Raw genomic sequence first — 24,619 nt, 5'->3', positions numbered from 1 at the left:
AGAGGCATTATAGCTGGTCAAATCGTCGGACGTTTTCGGTCTCTGGAAACAGTCGCCGGGTCTCTCTCTTCTCTTCTCTCAGCTCGAGACCGTCTACACAGCCCACTGCTTACCGCCAGGCCCAACCTAACCTCTCTCAACAGCCCGCGGCCCTCCTCACGTGCGCGTCCGAAACTTCCCCGGACCCGACCCGAGCAGTCGTCACCGTCGTGTCCGGATCATCCCCAAACATCTACAAAACATCTCCTTTTTCCTATTTGGTCTTCCTATCTTTTATTTCTCGATCGTCCGATTAAAATCGGAGGAACCAAATACCCCAAACCAAAAATTCTTGTTGCTATATAAATAAGTCCAACCCTAGCCTCCTGTTCCCCTCCTTGCGCCGCCACCCACTCCCTCGGGATCCTTCCCCGACCAGGTTCCTCTTTCCTCGGGATCTTGCCCGATCCAATCCAACCAGCCACCTCGACCTCCTCCTTCGTGCACCCGTGTGCCGCGAACACCGAGACTCCAGCCTCCTCTCGTGCCCGAGGGGCTCCCCGAGCACCTCGTCCCCGCCGTCGCTAGTCGCCGGAACCAGCAGGCTGTCCTCGCCACCCCTGCTCCCTTCCTTTCTATTTTCTTCGGTGAAGCTCTCCGCTCTCCCTCTCCCTCTCTGTGAACCAGGAACGCAACACCGAATCCTCCCCATAGCGCTGTCGCACGGGTCTAGGCGTCCCCCACCTCTGCGTCGCAGGAGTCGCCAAGTTCCTGGTGCCGTCGCCGCAACCTGCGTCAGCCCCGCCATGAATGCCGTGGAGTTTTCCTCCGCTCCGGAGCTCCTTCCTCGACGCCGAGCTCGCCAAGCCCCGCCACCAGGGACCTCCTCTGCGCCCCGTTGGCCCCCGCCTGGACTCCCCTCTGCCGGCCTTCAACGCCGTCCAGCCTGACCCCGCCGGATCCGCGTTGTCCGTCTCCCTCCGCCTCGCCAAGTCCCACGCTGCCGCTGCTCTTCTTCCTGTCGAGAAGATGAGGATGGCGCCGCCTCTGTCGCGAGGGAGATGAGCGCCTCGCCTGCATCCATTGACCGCATCGCTCCCCTGCTTCGCTCGCACGGGCCGGCCTCGCCTGCCGTAGATCCAGCCCAGCTCCAGACCGCCTGCCTCCTGCGTGCCTGGGCCGCATTGAGTGCCAAGGCCCAGCGCACCAGTCGACCACTGCTCCATCCAGCTGGGCTGAGGCCCATGGTGAGAGACCCCCAGCCCCTCCTGTGCTCTGTTGGGCCAACCAGATCCGGCCCGAGCTGTATTTTTTTCCGCTGAACGTTTTAGCTAATTTCCTGAGTACTACCCGTATTGCAGAATAGTCCCTAGAGTTCATGCATTTAATAACTCACAAATGGTGCATCGGATTAAAATGTTTTATATATGAAAGTTGCTTAGAATTTTGTGTAGTTTCATAATATGTCAATTTCATCCATGTTTAAAATGCTTAAAATGATGTTTGTTTAAATTTGCTTAAATAACTTGCTAAAATGATTTAATTCATAACTAAATAACCGTAACTCGGAATTTAATAATCTTTATATGTAAATGGAGTAGAATTTTGCATAGTTTAACATGGTGGCATCACTTTGCATGTTTAACAATTATAAAATATGGTTTAGGGCAGAATAGTACCGAACCTAATATATGCATATGTGGATTTCCAGACTTGTTGTTTTGTTGTTCCGGCCTCATTTAAACTTGCCTAGATAGGTAGTTTTATTTTGCTTCACCCTCTTGCCATTTTTAATCAACATTTAACCTTGTTGGATACATAAACGAGATCGAACTAAATAACTTGTCGTGGTGTTTCGTCAACATGCAACTCGTTGCATATTGAGCTCCACTTAATTTGTAGGTTTGTTTGTGCACTTTGCCATGCCATGCATATTTAAACCGGACATGCATCATACTTGATTGTGCATCGTGCCATGTTTATGTGGTGGTTGTTTACCATGATTGTTTGCTTCTTTCCGGTGTTGCTTCTTCGGGTTGGTTCCGGTAACGTCGCGTTTGTGAGGACCCGTTCGTCTACGTCCGTTTGTCTTCTTCATGGACTCGTTCTTCTTCCTTGCGGGATCACAGGCAAGATGATCATACCCTCGAAATCACTTCTATCTTTGCTTGCTAGTTGCTCGCTCTTTTGCTATGCCTATGCTGCGATGCCTACCACTTGCTTATCATGCCTCCCATATTGTTGAACCAAGCCTCTAACCCACCTTGTCCTAGCAAACCGTTGTTTGGCTATGTTACCGCTTTGCTCAGCCCCTCTTATAGCGTTGTTAGTTGCAGGTGAAGATTGGAGCTTGTTCCGTGTTGGTACATGGATATATTTTGTTGGGATATCACAATATCTCTTATTTAATTAATGCATCTATATACTTGGTAAAGGGTGGAAGGCTCGGCCTTATGCCTGGTGTTTTGTTCCACTCTTGCCGCCCTAGTTTCCGTCATATCGGTGTTATGTTCCCGGATTTTGCGTTCCTTACGCGGTTGGGTAATAATGGGAACCCCTTGACAGTTTGCTTTGAATAAAACTCCTCCAGCAAGGCCCAACCTTGGTTTTACCATTCGCCACCTAGCCTTTTTCCCTTGGGAGTCGCGCATCCCGAGGGTCATCTTTATTTTAAACCCCCGGGCCAGTGCTTGTGTAAGTGTTGGTCCAAACTAGAGCCACTTGCGGCGCCACCTCGGGGAAACTTGAGGGCTGGTTTTAGCTGTACGTAGTGTTCATCCGGTGTTGCCCTGAGAACGAGATATGTGCAGCTCCTATCAGGATGTCGGCGCATCGGGCGGTCTTGCTGGACTTGTTTTACCATTGTCGAGGATGTCTTGTAGAACCGGGATACCGAGTCTGATCGGAATGTCTCAGGAGGAGGTCTATTCCTTCGTTGACCGTGAGAGCTTGTCATGGGCTAAGTTGGGACACCCCTGGAGGGTTTTGAACTTTCGAAAGCCGTGCCCGCAGTTATGGGCAGATGGGAATTTGTTAATGTCCGGTTGTAGAAAACCTGAAGTTAACCTTAATTAAAATGCATCAACCGCGTGTGTAACCGTGATGGTCTCTTTCCGGCGGAGTCCGGGAAGTGAACACGGTTGTTGGAGTTATGCTTGACGTAGGTTGTTCTAGGATCACTTCTTGATCATAGTTTTTAACGACCGTGCCTTGCCTTCTCTTCTCTCTCTCATTTGCGTATGTTTAGCCACCATATATGCTAGTCGCTTGCTACAACTCCACCTCATACCTTTACCTTACCCATAAGCTTAAATAGTCTTGATCGCGAGGGTGCGAGATTGCTGAGTCCCCGTGGCTCACAGATACTTCCAAAACTAGCTTGCAGGTGCCGATGAGTTCATGCAGATGACGCAACCAAGCTCAAGGAGGAGCTCGATGAAGATCTTGTCCTTTGTGTTGTTTCGTTCTAGTTGATCAGTAGTGGAGCCCAGTTGGGGTCAATCGGGGACCGTGTCTCATTTGGGGTTCTTCTTTTATTTTGGCTCCGTAGTCGGGCCCTGATTGTATTTGGATGTTGTAATGCTTTATTCATGTATTGTGTGAAGTGGCGATTGTAAGCCAACTATGTATCTCTTTCCCTTATGTATTACATGGGTTGTGTGAAGATTACCTCACTTGCGACATTGCTTTCAATGCGGTTATGCCTCTAAGTCGTGCTTCGACACGTGGGAGATATAGCCGCATCGAGGGCGTTACAAGTTGGTAATCAGAGCCTTCCCCGACCTTAGGAGCCCCCACTGCTTGATCGAATTAGCTGACATTGTTGAGTCTAGAAAAATGTTTTGAGTCATTTAGGGATTATATATCGGAGAGTTTAGGAATTCTTTTTACTCCCCAGTCCCTTCGTCACTCTGGTAAGGCATCCTGACGTAGAGTTTTGACTCTTCTCTTCTCAAATTTCACTAAAAAAATTTTTGGATCACGCGGGTATCTTGGAATCGTTCCGATGGTTTTGTGACGAGAACATTGTCTTGGTGCCTCCTGTCAGGGGTTTTGTGGAAGTGTCTCGGCGAGTTGAGCTCCGAGGTGTTGTCGTCATAATTTTATCGTTGCAGTTCTGGAATACCTGAGTTTAGTACGCCAACATCAAAAATCTCTTTTATGCAGTTCGTTGGTGAGATAACCTTGACACCACCCAGTACTGGGGCGGGAGTTCGGGAGTATTGCCATAACTCGTATAATGGATGCTTTTCGAAGGTTGAGGTAGACGATTTCCGAAGGTTTCTTGGTTATGTGTTGAAGGATGGATACAGCTGGATGTAGGATTTGCTAGTTTTGGGTGAGATATTATGCTTCCCCTGTATCCCCAACACCTGATTGCATAACCGGAAAATTTCGGGAGTTTATAAGTGGGAATTCAAGTAGCTCTTAGGATATCTTTCCGACAGATGTATGATACGAAATTGGGGTTCGACGTCTAGTGGTCCGCCTATTCACGGTTGGTTTTACAGTGGTCTTGTTGTGTCTTAAAGAGTCCTTGGCTATGCTGACTCGGGGATGCTTCGTATGTCATGTGCACTGCCTTGTACATGATGGTGCTGTACGATCGAGACCGTGTAGGCCCCACCACGAAAACTTCGGACGAAATCTCTATCATATGTCTGTTCCGGCTTATTTTGCAAGCCATTCCTTTGTTTTGTTTTGAGCTGTGGTATTCGAGTTGCCTCGAAGTCAAATGTTGATCGCATACCTTTCCTAAGCGGTGCTCTCATAACTCTATGTGAATACTAATCCTTCATGATAATTGAGATTGTCATGTCAATCCTTTTCAACCGGTGTGCTTCTCTTCAAGTGGATCTGATCATTTTCAACATCCGCAAGATCAACTCAAAGTCTTCTCAATGTTGTTCATTTCTTCCATTTCCAAGTTGCCTTTGTTTTCCCGCCCTCCCTCCCTTGTTTTTCTTCAAGGACTCAGATTTCTTAATCGAGTATCCATCTTATTGATGTGAAGCCTCTCCATTCTTTTCCTTCAATGTTCATATCCGGTGATTCTCATAAAGATACTAACGGAGCTTCTAGTTCATCATTCTTCATTTCTTTTATCTTCTCCGGTGGTTTCAAGTCAAGCTTTGGTGATCTTACCCTTTCTTCATTTCAATGCCTTCTCATACCGGTGCACCTCATAATAATTCACTTCTCACTATTCATTTGTTCCGGCGTGCTCAAGCTTTCTCAAAAGGCTCGTCTTGTCATTCAAGATCCGTTCAACCTATTTCGAGGTTGTTATCTCATTCAAGTCATTTAATTCAACCGGTGCAACCTCTCTTTCAAATCATTCAACGGTGTTTTCTTTTGAGTGGGACCTAACCCACAAGTCTTTTCCCAGGATCTTACCTGACTCTTCTTATTTTCCCGGAGCTATCCTCAAATTTCTTTTTGAAGTTTGACGTAAGAATGATTTATCATCAGTCAAATGCTTTTCTCCAAGATCTGTCGAATTCTTTTTATCGTTGGCTTAACCTCTTCGTTTTGATTGTCTAAATAATTCTTGGTGGTGTTTCTCGTCGTCATTCTCAACATTTTAAGACCGAAGAAGAGTTTTTTCCTCCATATCTTATCCATTCTCTCAGAGACTCGTGGTTCTAGCTTGATGCCATCCTCTCATAATTGTGTTGATCATGAGAATTCTTTTCACCCATCCGGTGCAATTCAAGGGTATTTTCAGTTCGATTACCCGGAGCCCATCATTTCAGAAGACTTGTTCATTCTTAGCTTTCAGCCATGGTTCTTTAAATCTTACCGATGCATCGATCAAATACCCTCTAATTAGTTCAGGATCTCTTTGCTCTTTTGTATCTAAACTCTCTAATGTATATTCATTCTTTTGCTAATTCTTATCGGTGATTCATCCTTTTACTTCATTCGTTGTTCAATTCTTACGGTGGTTCGTTCAAGAGTTCTCGTCATTCGTTATCATATCAAATTGTTAGTTGTTTTCAACCCCTCCAGCGGATCATCGAAGGCCTCTTCAAGTTTGCGCATTATCTATCTTAATCCTTTCTACGAGAATAAGTAGTATGCCAATTCCATTGGTTGTCATCAATTTGAATTGGTGAAGGATAAGAATAATGTAATTCTTATTCTTGTTTCATCGAGTTGATTCAATTCCTTATTCCGGAGTGGCTCATCATACATATTCTTCGTTTCAAGTGCTCATCTTTCTTTCCCGGAGTTCCAAGCTCTAATTATCGCGAAGCTCCTTCTAAATCATCGCAAGGGTTCACCTTGTGCTTTCAACTTCTCATTCCTTTTGTTTGATCATCCTTCTATTACCGGAGTTCTTCATGGAGACTCTCACATGATGGTTCATCAAGGATTTATTTCCTTCTCGAAGTGTTCATTGAGATTCTTTTCAGGGGAGCTCAAGCATTCTCCATCTTGCAATCCGGAGTGCAATTCTTTCACACATATATTTTGAGGTGGTGTTATGTCATTGTTGATAATTTCCCTTCGTGTTTCATGGATCACAAGGTTTTCAAGAGTGACATATCTAAATCCATCATTTTCTCTTCGCTCAACACATCCTTTCCAATTCATTAATCTCTTCATTGGAGTTATCTTGGGCTATATTTCACCTTAAGCTTTCCCTAAGGATCATTGCTAATTGTGGTGCTCATAAATGATCCAAGTTCTTCATTTATTCTCCCGGTGAAATAAGTTTCTTATCTCCTCATTGTTATCAATCCAATCTTTTCTGTGAGTGGCAAGTTGTCACCTCATAATGTTGACATGCCTTCTATAAGCCCACTTCAAGCTTATTCTTTTCGTTGTTGGGTTTTCCCAACAATTCCGTTCAACCCTTCCCCTAAAGATGCCTCTTCAAGCTCTTTTGTGGCAGAAGTTGGCATTTTCTTCTCAATTCTCCTATGGCAATTATCTATCTTCTATTCTTCCGTCCGGAGGCATTGTGATATTGCTCTCTCCAACCCATCTTATTGCTTTGTCAGGATCGTGTTCTTTTCGTCCTTATCCTTTTAACCGGAGTGTCGTGCCCGCTTTTCGAGTTCTTCCCATCCTGTCAAGTTTTGCCTACCTTCTCAACCGGAGTGCCGCCTGAAATCGTTCTTACCCTTTATTCCATTCTTTCAAGTATCCCCTCATCTTGGCAAATTCATGTTCAATTCCTTCCATTTACAGTCAGAATGCTGTCCAAATTATATCATTCTTAATCCTTCTCTATCTTGTCTTAACCGGAGTGGTTTCAATATATATCTTGCCCTTCAACCTCAAGGTTTTTCGCAATGTTCTTTGTCCCTCTTTTCTAACGGAGTGTTTCGACTTGGTTCACCTTCGTTGTATTTTTTTCTCGAATTTGTTCAACCTCGCAAGGTTATTTGGTTTCACTCATTTATCAAAGAAGCAACTTAGTTTTACCTCTTCTCTTTCTCTTCCGTTTTCCCTCCGGTGCCATTCTAGATCTCGGGACGAGATCCTCTCGTAGTGGTGGAGTGTTGTAACGCCCCGAGTCTGATGTGCCAGGTGTCCTCCAGTTATTCGCTGTTGTTGCCATGTCTTTTGCTTGCGTGTTGCATTTCATCATGTCATCATGTGCATAGCATCATCATGTTTTCAAAACTTGCATCCGTCCCGGCCTCCTCGTTCTCTCCGTTGTCCGTTCTGATCCCAGAGACAATTGCACGCGCCCGCGGCATGTCCGAAATATTATTTTATAAGTGGCCGGAAAATGTTCTCGGAATGGGATGAAAGTTGGTGTGTGGTGTTGTTATGTTGTTAGTAGGTCGCCTGCCAAGTTTCATCGCATTTGGAGCTCGTTTGATAGCCCAACCGTTAAACTATAGAGGCATTATAGCCGGTCAAATCATCGGAAGTTTTCGGTCTCTGAAAACAGTCGCCGGGTCTCTCTCTTCTCTTCTCTCAGCTCGAGACCGTCTACACAGCCCACTGCTTACCGCCAGGCCCAACCTAACCTCTCTCAACAGCCCGCGGCCCTCCTCACGTGCGCGTCCGAAACTTCCCCGGACCCGACCCGAGCAGTCGTCACCATCGTGTCCGGATCATCCCCAAACGTCTACAAAACATCTCCTTTTTCCTATTTGGTCTTCCTATCTTTTATTTCTCGACCGTCGATTAAAATCGGAGGAACCAAATACCCCTAACCAAAAATTCTCGTTGCTATATAAATAAGTCCAACCCTAGCCTCCTGTTCCCCTCCTTGCGCCGCCACCCACTCCCTCGGGATCCTTCCCCGACCAGGTTCCTCTTTCCTCGGGATCTTGCCCGATCCAATCCAACCAGCCACCTCGACCTCCTCCTTCGTGCACCCGTGTGCCGCGAATGCCGAGGCTCCAGCCTCCTCTCGTGCCCGAGGGGCTCCCCGAGCACCTCGTACCCGCCGTCGCTAGTCGCCGGAACCAGCAGGCTGTCCTCGCCACCCCTGCTCCCTTCCTTTCTCTTTTCTTCGGTGAAGCTCTCAGCTCTCCCTCTCCCTCTCTGTGAACCAGGAACACAACACCGAATCCTCCCCATGGCGCTGTCGCACGGGTCTAGGCGTCCCCCACCTCTGCGTCGCCGGAGTCGCCAAGTTCCTGGTGCCGTCCGCCGCAACCTGCGTCAGCCCCGCCATGAACGCCATGGAGTTTTCCTCCGCTCCGGAGCTCCTTCCTCGATGCCGAGCACGCCAAGCCCTGCCACCAGGGACCTCCTCTGCGCACCATTGACCCCCGCCTGGACTCCCCTCTGCCGGCCTTCAACGCCGTCCAGCCTGACCCCGCCGGATCCGCGTCGTTCGTCTCCCTCCGCCTCGCCAAGTCCCACGCTGTCGCTGCTCTTCTTCCTGTCGAGAAGACAAGGATGGCGCCGCCTCTGTCGCGAGCGAGACGAGCGCCTCGCCCGCATCCGTTGACCGCATCGCTCCCTTGCTTCGCTCGCACGGGCTGGCCTCGCCCGCCGTAGATCCATCCCAGCTCCAGACCGCCTGCCTCCTCCGTGCCTGGGCTGCATTCGGCGCCAAGGCCCAGCGCACCAGTCGGCCACTGCTCCATCCAGCTGGGCTGAGGCCCATGGTGAGAGACCCCCAGCCCCTCCTGTGCTTTGTTGGGCCAACCAGATCCGGCCCGAGCTGTATTTTTTTTCCGCAGAACGTTTTAGCTAATTTCCTGAGTACTACCGCATTTTGCAGAATAGTCCCTAGAGTTCATGCATTTAATAACTCACAAATGGTGCATCAGATTAAAATGTTTTATATATGAAAGTTGCTTAGAATTTTGTGTAGTTTCATAATATGTCAATTTCATCCATGTTTAAAATGCTTAAAATGATGTTTGTTTAAATTTGCTTAAATAACTTGCTAAAATGATTTAATTCATAACTAAATAACCGTAACTCGGAATTTAATAATCTTTATATGTAAATGGGGTAGAATTTTGCGTAGTTTAACATGGTGGCATCACTTTGCATGTTTAACAATTATAAAATATGGTTTAGGGCAGAACAGTACCGATCCTAATATATGCATATGTGGATTTCCGGACTTGTTGTTTTGTTGTTCCGGCCTCATTTAAACTTGCCTAGATAGGTAGTTTTATTTTCTTCACCCTCTTGCCATTTTTAATCAACATTTAAGCTTGTTGGATACATAAACGAGATCGAACTAAATAACTTGTCGTGGTGTTTCGTCAACATGCAACTCGTTGCATATTGAGCTCCACTTATTTTGTAGGTTTGTTTGTGCACTTTGCCATGCCATGCATATTTAAACGGACGTGCATCATACTTGATTGTGCATCATTCCATGTTTATGTGGTGGTTGTTTACCATGATTGTTTGCTTCTTTCCGGTGTTGCTTCTTCGGGTTGGTTCCGGTAACGTCGCGTTTGTGAGGACCCGTTCGTCTATGTCCGTTTTTGGTCTTCTTCGAAAGGCAAGATGATCGTACCCTCGAAATCACTTCTATCTTTGCTTGCTAGTTGCTTGCTCTTTTGCTATGCCTATGCTGCAATGACTACCACTTGCTTATCATGCCTCCCATATTGTTGAGCCAAGCCTCTAACCCACCTTGTCCTAGCAAACCGTTGTTTGGCTATGTTACCGCTTTGCTCAGCCCCTCTTATAGCATTGTTAGTTGCAGGTGAAGATTGGAGCTTGTTCCGTGTTGGAACATGGATATATTTTGTTGGGATATCACAATATCTCTTATTTAATTAATGCATCTATATACTTGGTAAAGGGGGAAGGCTCGGCCTTATGCCTGGTGTTTTGTTCCACTCTTGCCGCCCTAGTTTCCGTCATATCGGTGTTATGTTCCCAGATTTTGCGTTCCTTACGCGGTTGGGTAATAATGGGAACCCCTTGACAGTTCGCTTTGAATAAAACTCCTCCAGCAAGGCCCAACCTTGGTTTTACCATTCGCCACCTAGCCTTTTTCCCTTGGGTGTCGCGCATCCCGAGGGTCATCTTTATTTTAACCCCCCCCCCGGGCCAGTGCTTGTCTAAGTGTTGGTCCAAACTAGAGCCACTTGCGGCGCCACCTCGGGGAAACTTGAGGGCTGGTTTTAGCTGTACGTAGTGTTCATCCGGTGTTGCCCTGAGAACGAGATATGTGCAGCTCCTATCAGGATGTCGGCGCATCGGGCGATCTTGCTGGACTTGTTTTACCATTGTCGAGGATGTCTTGTAGAACTGGGATACCGAGTCTGATCGGAATGTCTCGGGAGGAGGTCTATTCCTTCGTTGACCGTGAGAGTTTGTCATGGGCTAAGTTGGGACACCCCTGCAGGGTTTTGAACTTTCGAAAGCCGTGCCCGCAGTTATCGGCAGATGGGAATTTGTTAATGTCCGGTTGTAGAAAACCTGAAGTTAACATTAATTAAAATGCATCAACCGCGTGTGTAATCGTGATGGTCTCTTTTCGGCGAAGTCCGGGAAGTGAACACGGTTGTTGGAGTTATGCTTGACGTAGGTTGTTCTAGGATCACTTCTTGATCATAGTTTTTAACGACCGTGCCTTGCCTTCTCTTCTCGCTCTCATTTGCGTATGTTTGGCCACCATATATGCTAGTCGCTTGCTGCAGCTCCACCTCATACCTTTACCTTACCCATAAGCTTAAATAGTCTTGATCGCGAGGGTGCGAGATTGCTGAGTCCCCGTGGCTCACAGATACTTCCAAAACTAGCTTGCAGGTGCCGATGAGTTCATGCAGATGACGCAACCAAGCTCAAGGAGGAGCTCGATGAAGATCTTGTCCTCTGTGTTGTTTCGTTCTAGTTGATCAGTAGTGGAGCCCAGTTGGGGTCGATCGGGGACCATGTCGCATTTGGGGTTCTTCTTTTATTTTGGCTCCGTAGTCGGCCCTGATTGTATTTGGATGTTGTAATGCTTTATTCATGTATTGTGTGAAGTGGCGATTGTAAGCCAACTATGTATCTCTTTCCCTTATGTATTACATGGGTTGTGTGAAGATTACCTCACTTGCGACATTGCTTTCAATGCGGTTATGCCTCTAAGTCGTGCTTCGACACATGGGAGATATAGCCGCATCGTGGGCGTTACACCCCTGCAAACGACGCCATCATCAACAGTGGGCCGTCAAGAACCGGCGCCAACCCCATCCAGATCAGAGTCGGCGATGGCCTGACGAGCCCGCCCTGCTCCAGGAGCGGCACCGGCTTGGGGGCTCGTAGCTGTCGTCGCTCGTCTCCGGAGTCGCGAAGTGCTCGCCGGAGTCGCTGGAACCTCCGACGCCTCCGCCGCCTGAGGAGCCGCCAAGGGAGCGGTCGGCGGGCCCAGTCCTCGCCATAGCAGGGTCCCGACCACCTCTCCCGGGGCAGCACTCCAGCCGGCGCCCGTTCACATTGAAGCACCGTCGTAGTCCAAGTGGATCGTGAAGACACCTCTTGTCCTGCAGACCCGGGCGATTTCGCTCCAGCCTCGAGTCATGAAGACCTCGCCCAGGGCAACGACCGCGACCTCTGCCTCGGTCGCGAGGGTGCCGCAGCCAGCGTGCTGCAGCCAAAGCTCCAGGAGTTCTCCCTGCGGGATGATGGAGGCGAAGAAGGGAGGAAGGCGAATCCAAGACTGAGGAGGCATGGCGGCGTGGAGCACGAACTCTTGAGAGGATCCCTCGGTGTGGACCCCAGGGGGGACGACCCACACCTTCGTGACCCGTCGGCGCCGACGGCGGCACCGTCCGTGGCGATCGGCATCGACTCCTTCAGAGCCCTCGATGTGGGCGTACAAGGGAAGTGGGAACCCCGGCGATGGCCGCTCGCACCAGGGCCTCGACACCACCTGATGGGCCCCCTCGTCCCGGCCGCGGAGGGTGAGCCGTTTCTTCGATGGGAGCGGGTCTGGTTCCTCTCGGGGAGCCTTTCCCTTCTCTACCGTCGAGAACCGGCGGATTTCGGAGCCATCGCAGCAAGACGGAGCAAGGACCGGGAAGAAGGAGAAGCAAGAAGGGATGGACTGGAAGGGCGCGCGCCGTTCCGTACTTATGGCCAGGGAAGGCCAACCGCCGACCTCCACGATCGCAGGTAATCATGATCCGCTTTGCATGCAGGGACTTGTCCAATCCGTGCAGTTGCTGAGGCACTATGGGGAAGTGGAGACGCCCACGTCCAATCAACCACCACGCGGCTCCCAAGGCCGCAGGCTGTTAGGGCCCTCGGCGCTTCGCTCTTGCCCTTTCGCCTCCCTGCACGACCAAGTCCGGGCGCGCCTTGGGCCCGGGGGCTACTGTCGGCGTTCTGGGAACGGGGGTCCCCAGACTTGCCTGCCTGCGGCCTACGGCGTGGCTCAAAAGGGGGCCCAACATGGCCCGTCTTCATCAACATAGACCCAAGACCCTCGCGAGGGGCCAAGCCTCGCGGGGCGGACGACACGAAGCTTCCTCAAGCACGGCCTCATCAGGCTGGCTCGCGAGGAGGCGGAGAGATCAAGGCGGGGTACCTCACGAGGTGCCTGTGACGCAAGCCATGACGACCAAAGGCGCCAGGCGGGCGCCAGCCGCGCAGTGTCCTCCTTTCCTCTTTGGTGCAAAGGGAGCAAGCGCAGGCGAGAGCATCAAGCAAAGGCACCCGTTTCGGCGCAACGAGACCAATACCAGTCCAACGGCAGGGAGGAAGTCATTGTGGAGCCCAAGCCAGCGTCACCGCCAGAGCCTTTGGCAAGCGAGGACCAACTTTAGTCAGGATAAGTGTACCAGATGTTCCCCTTCAAAATGGCCAATTGTTGGCGCCCTTCCCGCTCAATATTTGGGAAGAGGCCCAGGGCCTTTGCCTATAAATATGACTAGCCACCCCGAGGGTAGGGGGGATCGAGGATCGGCCGACCCAGAAACAAGAGGAGATCGGATCGCAATCGAGAAGAGAGAGAGAGAGAAGGGTGACTGAACTCCTCCTAGCAGTTCGTTGCCCCAGCCAAGAACAGACCCTCGCGAGGCTGTTCTTCCTTGTATTGCTCATCATCATCAGCCCAAGAGGTAATCCACCACACCACACACTGGAGTTGGGTATTACACCACAACGGTGGCCTAAACCAATATAAACCCTATGTCTCTTGTGATGTTCTTTCCATAGCTTAGATCTTAGCGAGGCGGAGGGGTGCAGGTAGGTAGAAGGCAGAATCTCCGCACGCACCCTAGTGTTCGAACCTCAAGGGTCTGCCGGAACCCGAAAACTGACAGGGTCCATGGTTCCATGGTATGATTCTATATTCACGGGTTTGAACCCTTCTGGGAATTCATGATCCAGGACCTCATCAGTGAAGCAATGAGTCCCACGCAAAGGAAGGAGATCTACATATCCGAATTGCCAAGCTTGCCTCCCACGCAAAGGAGAGTCCCACCCAGACACGGGACAAAGTCTTCAATCTTGTATCTTCATAGTCCAACAGTCCAGCCACAACATATAGTCCGGCTGTCCGAGGACCCCCTAATCCAGGACTCCCTTAGTTGTCGGTGTCAAAACTGGCGGATGTTGGGTAGGGGGTCCCGAACTGTGCGTCTAAGGCGGATGGTAACAAGAGGTGGAGGACACAATGTTTACCCAGGTTCGGGCCCTCTCGATGGAGGTAATACCCTACGTCCTGCTTGATTGATCTTGATGATATGAGTATTACAAGAGTTGATCTACCACGAGATCGTAGAGGCTAAACCCTAGAAGCTAGCCTATGATTATGATTGTTGTTGTTCTATGGACTAAACCCTCTGGTTTATATAGACACCGGAGGGAGCTAGGGTTACACAGAGTCGGTTACAAGGAAGGAGATCTACATATCCGAATTGCCAAGCTTGCCTTCCACGCAAAGGAGAGTCCCACCCGGACACGGGACGAAGTCTTCAATCTTGTATCTTCATAGTACAACAGTCCGGCCGAAGGACATAGTCCGGCTGTCCGAGGACCCCCTAATCTAGGACTCCCTCAGTAGCCCCCAAACCAGGCTTCAATGACGATGAGTCCGGCATGCAGATTGTCTTCGGCATTGCAAAGCGGGTTCTTCTCCAAATTCCGAATACCTGTCGAGTAGTGTTCGACTTCCCATGAATGTTGGACTCCTTGGCTTCTGCGCCTAATAAAGGCTAGCCTCCACGTGTTGAGCGAATGCGAGAAGTCAGAGCATTTTTACATTTGCCACCCTAACCCTGTGAGTAAATCGCCTATTTAAAGAGTCGGGGATCCTTAGATCAGATCACACCATCCTCCCACAGCAAGTATCCATTGGAGCACGCCCGGAAAAGCCCATCCTATCATGGCCGGCCATCGCAGCTCCTCCTCTTGCTCTCGTAGCGCTGAGCCAGGCAATTTGGAGAAATGTTTCATCCCTCACAACCAATTAGTAGAGTTACAGACCCAGGGGTTTCTCCCTCTGGCGTATATGGTCCCCGTTCGAGCCGGTCTTGCCACTTACAACAGCGGGGAGCAAGCGGAGAGCCTTCCCAACCCATCCATGGGGGAGCGGGTATGCCTTGTCCCTTACTTATTGAGGGGGCTTGGATGTCCAATCCATCCGTTCCTCCGCGGGCTCCTAGAGTTCTACGGCCTCCAGTTGCATAACTTTACTCCCGCCTCCATATTACACATCGCTGGCTACGTTGCCCTTTGCGAGCTGTTTTTGGGCTGCGAAGCTCATTTCGAGCTATGGAAGAGGCTATTCTGCCTCGTACCCCGTACACAAGAGGGGCCAATATATCAAGTGGGTGGAGCCGAGATATGGCGCATCACCGGGAACGGATACCTGCCCGGTACTTCGAAGAATACATCCGAAGACTGGCCTTTGGAGTGGTTTTATATGGAGGACGTCCCCCTTCCGGACCCTATTCGGATGGGCCTTCCCGAGTTCGATAACGCCCCTTTGAAGAAACCCCACAGCTGGCGCCCTCGGAGCCTCCAGGAGGAAGATAACAGAGAGGTCCTTTACCTGATGGGCTAGATAAAAATGCTGGCTAAATCAGGATTGACAATAATCGAGGTTATGTCAATATGTATAATGCGGGGGGTGCAGCCACTTCAATATCGGGGACAACCCATGTGGCACTTCAAGGGAGAAGACGATGCCACCCGCTGCGGTCGTAAGGGACCGGACTCCGCCGCTGCTCTAGCAAAAATACTGTCTGATTTATATAAAGGAGAGGAAGAGGGGTTCATCCGCATTAAGCCACGGGATGGATTCTCCATGTACAACCCCCCAAACTGGGTGAGCTGCTACTTTCTACTCCAGACCTTCCTGCATTCTTCGTCATAAGTATTTACCTTGCTATTTCATAGCAGGAACTGCGAAAAGCTGTGAGGGAGGTCCATAGCCCGTCTCCACAGCCAGAGGACCCTGACTGGGCCCTCGACCTCGGACTCGAAGAAGATCCGGACATATTCGTGGAACTTATCGACAGGACGTTCTATCAGTTGAGCTGTGACGGTGCCTTGGTGGCTATCATAGCCGATTATCCAGGCCTGCTCCCTGCATCGCATGTAAGTAAAACCGGAGTCCCAACTTCTGAGAAGGATCCCTTTTTTGCACTTCACCCATCACACACATATGGTGTCCTACAGGGAAGGCCCTCGGGATGCCATGCCGAACCCGTAGTGACTCACCAGCAAGGGGCACCGAAACCAGATAGGCTTAAAAGGAAGGCGGTCAGGACTAAGACGCCGTCGCAGAGGTATGAAAAAACCCCGCTCTGTGGTTGTCGTCTTTTAAAATATAATAATGTCCATGGTTCCTGGCAGGAAAAACGCTCGCCGGAACATATCCAGAGAGCCTGCTGGTCAAGCCTCCACCAGTCGGGCTCCAGAACCAGACTTAGAGGCGGATGCTAACGTGGGGCCAACACTGGATGTTCCTCCAACAGAGGATGCGGATAGGCTGTCCGCCACGAATTCCGAAGTGGAGAGTGCCATGAATCACAGGCATCGCCGGGCCGTACTCCGCGACGCTTGTTTCTCTCAAGAGGCGTTCGATGCCTTCAACTTAGGAGACGCGTACATATGAGCTGCTCAAAATGGTCTTGCCCGAGCCACGGACCAGTATGTGAAGGATATGCGGGTAGGAAAATCTAATAATTATGTATATCAGTAGCCCCTGAGACTTGAAACAGTTGGCACAACTGATTTAAGGATCATTGTTTGCGTAGGTTCTTACGGAGAAGAATACCCAATTGTCTCAAGAGCTGGAGGAGTGCAAAGCCCAGCTACGGGCTGCAGTTGCCGCAGTGAAGGGGTCCGAGAAGGCCCCATTTGGTAACACTTGTTTCTATCTAAAAGAATGACATGTACCAGTTAGTATTCAGCATGCATGCAAATCTAACAATAGACTCTGCAGATGATCCCGGAGTGAATCCAGAGGTCGTGCGAGGGGATGAGCAACATGCTCAAAGACAGTTAAAGGCTGGCGAGCGCGTGCTTACGCAGGTTAGGCGGGAGAAAAACGATCTCCAAGATGCCAATACCCGGCTGGGCGTTGAACTGAAAGATGTTCGGGCCCAGCTTGCTGACTCCGTTCGGCAGGTGATGCAGGGCATTGCCCAAGCCTTGTGGCCATCCGCGGCCCTGCCAGGAAGCATGGGGGAGCTTGTAGAGATGCTCAAAGGAGAACGGCGGTGCTTCCGATTATGGAAGATATCAGCCTACCGACAAGGTGCAAGGGAAGCTTGGGCCATGGTGAAGACGTGATATACCAAGGCTGACCCGAACCACATGGCTGGGGTCGGACCTGTGGGGTCTGATGGGGAAGAGATTCCCGCTAGTTTGGTGTATGAAGAGGTTAAATTAGCCGCAAAGTATTCCCAACAGGATTGTAGGCTAGACAGCCTGTTGGATGGTATAGAAGAAGAATTTAGTCAGTCTAAGTGACTGTGTACTTCAAGTGACATATATTGTCCCTAGCCAGATTGTAAATCATTTGTCATGGCGGACCTTTTCGCTTCAACCTCCAGACCCGACAGTCTGGAGTGTATCCGAATACCTTCTCAGTTATGTAAAAACCAGGGTACGCGTGGAAACCAGGCGTAGGGGTCATAAGTGCTTGAACAGACAAGTACCTAACTAGCTATGTTATATTACATGGATAGTAAGAAACATCTTCCAGGGAGAATAGTTCCGTTAAGGGTTCCTTTCCCTGGGTACGCATGCATTAATGTGCATGTCCGAACTGCGAGAAGAGACACAGGATATAAACATCTGGGGGTATGTATTACAATAAATAAAAGTCATTTTTTGTTCACAGACCGAATATTCCCTTAAGAATGCTAGCTTTCGGCTTCACCCAGTCTGAGGTACACATCCGGTTGACCCGACAGTAACAATCGCAGAGGTACTCCCCTTATGCCCTAGCCGAATTAATGGGAACGTGGGGCATAAACACAAGAGCCAGGGAACCCAGCTTGGCCAAAACTTAAGTCATATCGATGCATATAATGGCGAAGAAAAGGTACATGTGGAAAAGTAGCACATGTGTGGGGGGCATAGAGCCCGGAACATAGTTATATTAAGCTTCTATATAAGAAGCCCCCGGGTATAATGAGCATGCCTAGTGTGTCAAGATTGTGTAGTCAAGACACATTTTAACCTTTTAAGGCCGTGAAGAAAAGGGGAAGATAGAAAGAAAGAAAAGATAGATAACGGATATATAAAAAATGGACGGAGGTAAGGAGACGAACCCAGAGTCTGGCACTAGGCATAGAACCTTCAGAGTCTGGTTGCGTTCCACGGGTTTGGCTCGAGTCGATTGTCCGATGCGTCCCACAGACGGTATGCTCCACCGGTCAGAACTTTGTCAATAACGAAGGGACCTTCCCATTTGGGCTTGAGATTGTCCTTTTTCTTCTCCGGTAGGCGTAGAACGAGTTCGCCAATGTTATAAGTTTTGGCCCGTACTTCTCCGCTTTGATACCGTCGAGCCTGTTGCTGATAGAATGCGGAGCGTGCTTTTGCCACGTCATGCTCCTCCTCCAGGGCGTGCAAACTGTCCTGTCGATCAAGCTCGGCTTCTTTCTCTTCGTACATGCACACTCGAGGTGAGTCATGAATGATGTCGCAGGGCAGTACCGCCTCTGCGCTGTACACCATAAAGAATGGTGTGTATCCGGTAGTGCGATTCGGCGTGGTCCGCAGCCCCCATAGTATGGAGTCAAGCTCCTCCACCCAGTGCGTATCTGATTCCTTCAAGGATCTCACTAATCTGGGTTTAATGCCGCTCATGATAAGACTATTTTCTCTCTCGACTTGACCATTAGTTTGCGGGTGATATACAGAGGCATAATCGAGCTTAATTCCCATTTTGCTGCACCAAGTTTTTACATCGTCGGTTGTAAAGTTTGAGCCGTTATCGATGATGATGCTGTGGGGGACGCCGTAACGGTGTATAACCCTGGATATGAAGTCTATCACTGGTCCGAACTCGGCCGTTTTAACTGGTTTGGCTTCTATCCATTTGGTGAATTTATCCACCATGACCAAGAGGTATTTTTCTTATGGCTTCCCCCTTTAAGGGTTCCGACCATATCAAGCCCCCAGACCGCAAAGGGCCAAGTAATGGGGATTGTTTGGAGAGCGGTAGGTGGCATATGGCTTTGGTTTGCAAAAAGCTGGCAACCGACACAACGTTGAACGACGTCCTGTGCGTCTGCTCGGGCCGTCGACCAGTAAAAACCTATACGGAAGGCCTTGCTTACAAGGGCCCGAGCTGCGGTGTGGTGGCCGCCAAGTCCAGCATGAATTTCTGCCAAAAGTTGCCATCCTTCCTCTTCGGAGATGCACCTTTTAAGTACTCCAGTAGCGCTTTTCTTATAAAGCTCTCCCTTGTGGACCTTGTAGGCTTTAGACCGCCGCACAATGCAACGTGCCTCGTTTGGGTCATCAGGGAGTTCTTGCCTATTTAGGTAAGCCAAGAAGGGTTCTATCCACGGGGCGATGACAGCCATAATCACGTGGGCTGAAGGTGTTATTTCGGTGGCGGAGCCTCCGATTACGTCAGAGTGTTCGAGGTCTGGTGTTGTGGCCGGATCCAGACTTTTTTTCCCGGTCTCCCCTTCCCACACCACGAATGGCTTAAACAGCCTTTCCAAGAAGATATTAGGTGGGACAGGGTCGCACTTAGCGCCGATGCGGGCAAGGATATCTGCCGCTTGATTATTCTTTCGTACCACGTGGTGGAATTCGAGGCCCTTGAACCGAGCTGACATTTTGAGGACGGCGTTGCGGTAAGCCGCCATTTTTGGGTCCTTAGCGTCAAAGTCCCCATTTATTTGAGATATTGCGAGGTTCGAATCCCCCGCACCTCTAGGCGTTGAATGCCCATGGAGACTGCCATCCGGACACCATGCAACAGGGCCTCATATTCTGCTGCATTGTTGGAGTCTGTGTATAATATTTGGAGTACGTATTGGACTGTATCTCTGGTGGGAGATGTCAGGATGATGCCTGCCCCCAGACCAGCCAGCATCTTAGAGCCGTCAAAGTGCATGATCCAATTGGAGTACGCGCCGTACTCTTTAGGGAGTTCGGCTTCCGTCCATTCGGCGATGAAATCAGCCAGTACTTGTGACTTAATGGCTCGCCGTGGTTTATTTGTTATGTCGAACGGGAGGAGCTCGATAGCGCATTTAGCAATCCGGCCCGTGGCATCGCGGTTGTTTATTATGTCGTTGAGTGGTACTTCGGAGGCCACTATAATTGAACACTCTTGAAAGTAGTGTCGTAGTTTCCGGGATGCCATGAAGACCGCGTATGCTATCTTTTGATAATGTGGGTACCATGATTTGCATGGAGTGAGGACGGTGGATACGTAGTATACCGTCTTTTGAAGCGGGAACTTATGTCCGTCCGTCTCTCATTCGACGACGAGCACTGCGCTTACAACTTGGTGTGTTGCCGCTATATATAACAGCATTGGTTCGCCGACATTTGGCGCGGCCAAGATTGGGTTGGTGGCCAATACGGCTTTTATTTCTTCCAATCCGGCCGTGGCCACATCCGTCCACTCAAAGTGTTCAGTGCGTCGAAGAAGGCGATAAAGAGGTAGTGCCTTTTCTCCTAATCGGGAGATAAAGCGGCTTAAGGCAGCCACGCATCCAACTGTGACAAAGCTCAGATTTTAGACTGATTTGCTTCGATTCCTCTATTGCAGACGATGAAGCCCAAGAGCTTTCCAGCGGGCACGCCGAAAACGCATTTTTCCGGATTGAGCTTGATGTCATATGTTCGGAGATTGTCGAACGTGAGCCTCAAGTCATCTATTAAGGATTTGACGTGTCTTGTTTTAATGACCACATCGTCTATGTATGTCTCCACTGTTTTGCCGATTTGTGTTTCCAGGCATGTCTGAATCATGCGTTGATAGGTTGCACCGGCGTTTTTGAGCCCAAAAGGCATGGTGTTAAAATAGAAGGAGCCGTATGGAGTGATGAATGCCGTTGCGGCCTGATCGGGCTCCGCCATCTTAATTTGATGGTATCCGGAGTATGCGTCGAGGAAGCACAATGAGTCGTGTCCTGCGGTAGCATAGATAATTTGATCAATGCGGGGGAGGGGGAAGGGATCCTTGGGGCAAGCCTTGTTAAGGTCCTTGAAATCGACACATAGGCGCTAGGATTTGTCCTTCTTTGGTACCATCACCAGGTTTGCTAGCCAGTCCGGATGTTTTATTTCTCTAATGAATCTGGCCTCGAGTAACTTGGCTAGATCTTCTCCCATGGCTTGTCACTTAGGTTTAGAGAAACGCCGAAGAGTCTGTTTGACCGGCTTGAACCCCTTTAGAATGTTAAGGCTATGCTCGGCCAGCCTGCGTGGGATTCCTGGCATGTCTGAAGGATGCCAAGCGAAGACGTCCCTGTCCACTGTGGAGCGCAGCGCAGTTAGTTCTTCGGCCGCAAGGGCTTCGGATAACGCCTCAAGGGCTAGTGCGGCGGTTTTATTTTCGGCGAGAGTGCTATGTCCGGATCACTAGCCAGAGTGATGATTCCATTGGGCCCGGGCATTTTGAGCTTCATGTACCTGTAATGGGGTATAGCTTGGAAGATCATGAATGCCTCCCGCCCTAAAAGGGCGTGGTATCCGCTACTGAACAGGGCCACTTGGAATGTGATTTCTTTGGACCTATAACTCTTCGGCGTGCCGAATACCACATCTAGTGTGATTTTTCCCGCACATCGTGCCTCCCGACTAGGGATGATTCCTCTGAAGGTCGTGCTGCTTTGCTCAATGCGGCTCTTGTCTATTTCCATTTTGCTAAGAGTTTCCTCGCATATGAGGTTTAATCCGCTGCCATCGTCCATGAGCACTTTAATAAGCCAGAAGCCGTCCACAATTGGACTAAGGACCAAAGCGGCCGGTGCTCGGGCTGTTTGGAATTGAGGTTTGTCATTGGCATTGAAGGTTATGGCAGTGTTGTTCCATGGATTTATTGCTGCAACGTGGCAGACTTCGACAAGGCTGCGGAATGTTCGCTTGCGCCTGTTATTTGAGGCGAAGGTCTCGAAGACTGTCAATATTGTCTTGTTATTTTCCACGGGATGGTGCTCTATTGTATTGTTGATGAGGATATCATCGCCGCTCTTGGCCACCTGTTGGAGTATCCAACATGCTCTAAGGCTGTGTGTTGGCATGGTATCCGCTATACTGTGAACTTTGCATGGCCCATTGAGCCATCCCTCCAATACAGTTCTATGCCCTGTAGTGGGCTTTTGTCTCTTTGTGATTGGATCGGGTGACTTAAGAGAGTACACCCTTTTAGTTTAGACGGGGGGGGGGGGGGGGTTAAGTGAGAGCCGGAGGGTCCCATAATTTTGTTTGGGTTTTCCAGGCGCTTTCCATCGCACAGTACTTCCGTACTATGGCCGCTAAGTCAGCAAAGTGTGCTATGTAACAGTGACTTATGGCGTTGAGGATTCCCCTCTCCATGCAATTTTTGCAATAGAATGAAATTGCGTCTTCCTCGCGACAGTCCTTGACCTTGCTCATTACAAGGAGGAATCTGGCCCAATAGTGATGTACTGTCTCTTGGGGCTCTTGTCTAATGTGAGAAAGATCACTTGAGTCTGGGTGGGTGGGTAGATTTAGGTCCGAACCCTGACCCGATCTGAGGCCCAAGGGCGTGGGAGTTTCCGAGCTTGGTAGTTCGGACTCCGAAATGTTGCCCAATAGTTCTGGCCCACTGTCTGATTCTAGGTTCGAAGCTTGGGCCATGTCCTCCCATGGACGGGTATCCGGCTCGGAGAGCTCGGGAATCCGGACATAGTTTGTCCTCAAAATAGAGGAAGAATTGCTACATTGCTCCTCCACCACCGCTATCTGATGGGTGACCGGCGGAGAGTTAATCTCCCTTTGGTCGGGTTTAAGCCCGATCCGATCATAGTCCATTGCGACTCCCAGGGCGGCGATGCGATCCAAGAGCTCGTTCAGGGAAGAGAGCTGTATTGGATCCATCTGCTCGGCGGATCCCGAGCCGACGTGGAGGCTGTTTTTGATGACCCGAGAAGTCATCGTCGGCGCGACGGCCGAACGGGCGGTCATGATGAAGCCGCCTAGTCAGAGAGTTTGGCCTACAGCCAGGGCTCCCCCGAGGTAATGTTGTCCTTGACAACAAGATGAGCCATCAAACCTTATCGTGGCGGCACAGTGGAACTCTCAATGAAAGCACCAATGTCGGTGTCAAAACCGGCGGATCTCGGGTAGGGGGTCCCGAACTGTGCGTCTAAGGCGGATGGTAACAGGAGGCGGGGGACACAATGTTTACCGAGGTTCGGGCCCTCTCGATGGAGGTAATACCCTACGTCCTGCTTGATTGATCTTGATGGTATGAGTATTACAAGAGTTGATTTACCACGAGATCGTGGAGGCTAAACCCTAGAAGATAGCCTATGAATATGATTGTTGTTGTTCTACGGACTAAACCCTCCGGTTTATATAGACACCTAAGGGAGCTAGGGTTACACAGAGTCAGTTACAAGGAAGGCGATCTACATATCCGAATTGCCAAGCTTGCCTTCCACGCAAAGGAGAGTCCCACCCGAACACGGGACGAAGTCTCAATCTTGTATATTCATAGTCCAATAGTCCGGGCGAAGGACATAGTCCGGCTGTCCGAGGACCCCCTAATCCAGGACTCCCTTAGTTCCATTGTATGATTATATATTCATGGGTTTGAACCCTTCTGGGAATTCATGATCCAGGACCTCATCAGTGAAGCAATGAGGGTGTGCGGTGCCTCTATATCGGGCCGTATCGCGACGTAGCTCTGATGGAGTCCGTCTACGGTTTTCAGCCCGTGCATGACTAAGTTTGTCACGTCCGAACAGGTGGCCATCGTCGCGTGTCGAGGCACGTCCTCGCGATCCGTAGATTGATCTAGTATGTCCTGCTTTATTGTTCAGGTTTTGTCGGAGGTCATATGTATGACCGTGGGCTAATTTACCTCTACCTGTGCGATGAGGCGGGGCTGGCTGGTGTTCGGCGTGAGTTGTCGTTTTGTCCCAACCACGTGGTGGTCGGTCAGCCACATTGTACGATGGAGGTATGTATTCCAGCGCCTCCTCGTCAAACTAAGGTAGCAATTTGCACTTTGGGTAGCTTTTGGTTGGGCGCTTGAGGCCGTATTCTTCGGCTGCTAGGACATCGGTCCATTTATCATTGAGCAGATCTTGGTCAGCTTGAAGCTGCTATTGCTTCTTTTTCAGGCTCCTTGCAGTGGCGATTAGTTGGCGCTTGAAGCGCTCCTGCTCAAGAGGTTCCTCGGGCACGATGAAATCATCGGTGCCGAGGCTCACCTCATCCTTGGAGAGCGGAAGATAACTTCCGTCCTCTGAGTCTTCGTGTGTGGCCTGGTTACCAGGGCTAGCCTGCCCATCTTCCCGTTCATCTTGTTCATTAGTTGTTTCAACGGGGTCTTCGTTGTCTTCGGCACCTTCCAGAGTGTTATCTTCTCCTGTGCCGGTGTTGCTGTCTTTACTACGGAGTGTCTTGGAGCGGCTTCACTGACGCCGGTGCTTGGATTGTATTTCAGAAGGTTTATCCTCAGCTGGATCTTCCTTATCATCACCGATGTTCTTCTGTAGTGCATCCACCATGTATACATCGTACGAGGAAGTGGCCGTCCAACGTCCGATGAACGGCGGGTTCCGGGCCTCTTTTT

The sequence above is a fragment of the Triticum aestivum genome, chromosome 3A, assembly GCF_018294505.1.
Source record: "Triticum aestivum cultivar Chinese Spring chromosome 3A, IWGSC CS RefSeq v2.1, whole genome shotgun sequence".
Taxonomy (NCBI): Eukaryota; Viridiplantae; Streptophyta; class Magnoliopsida; order Poales; family Poaceae; genus Triticum; species Triticum aestivum.
This window is presented reverse-complemented; position numbering follows the sequence as displayed.